Here is a 696-nt window from a genome sequence, read left to right on the forward strand (position 1 = left end):
GCAAGAGTAGCTACTGCAATGAGAAGCCCACGTACCACAATGAAGAGTAGCCCCCACTCACCACAACTAGAGAAAGCCTGCACGCAGCAACGAAGACCCAGTGCAGCCAAAAAAAAAAAAAAAAGGAATTTCGCATGCTCTGATTCCTTCTACTGCCAATCACCTTAGTTCCTCCAATGTTTGAGTCATAATCTTCAAGACAACCCTTTTAAAAAGAACTTCTGCTCAATCCACAGTTGCCATATCAGTCAATCCACAACTTTTTTGGTTGGCTTTCTTTGATCTCCAACTGGATATGAACATACTTCAAAACTTCCCCACCTGTAATCTTTGGGAGCCATTTTCTTCAAGTATTTTACTTTAGGGCCATGTTTAAGGTCAGAGTAGATGGATTTGCCTGGTTCTGAATTTTAGACAACCTCTAAACATGCGTAAATTCAAATCATGTTCACTCCTAAGCTATCACAGCCTAAAATAGCACAGATTGGTGGGATATGCCAATACCTAAGATAAAAGAAGTTTGACTGTTAGGTCTTTCATAGTTTAGCAGCTCTGTCTCATAGTTATTTCTCACAGATGTAACACATAATTTACTCACATAATTCTGTGAATAAAAAAAAATCCACATATTTACTCTGTGAGGTGTTTCCAACAATGTAGGATAATAGAAAAAGCCCCATTGGGAGAGACCTCAAT

The 696-nt window shown here is 38.9% G+C and overlaps 1 pseudogene; it reads right to left on the reverse strand.

Moving 5' to 3' along the window:
- Positions 1 to 550: 550 nt before the first annotated feature.
- Positions 551 to 696, reverse strand: LOC132503375 (small nucleolar RNA SNORA18; annotated as a pseudogene).

The sequence above is a fragment of the Mesoplodon densirostris genome, chromosome 15 (assembly GCF_025265405.1).
Source record: "Mesoplodon densirostris isolate mMesDen1 chromosome 15, mMesDen1 primary haplotype, whole genome shotgun sequence".
Classification (NCBI taxonomy): domain Eukaryota; kingdom Metazoa; phylum Chordata; class Mammalia; order Artiodactyla; family Ziphiidae; genus Mesoplodon; species Mesoplodon densirostris.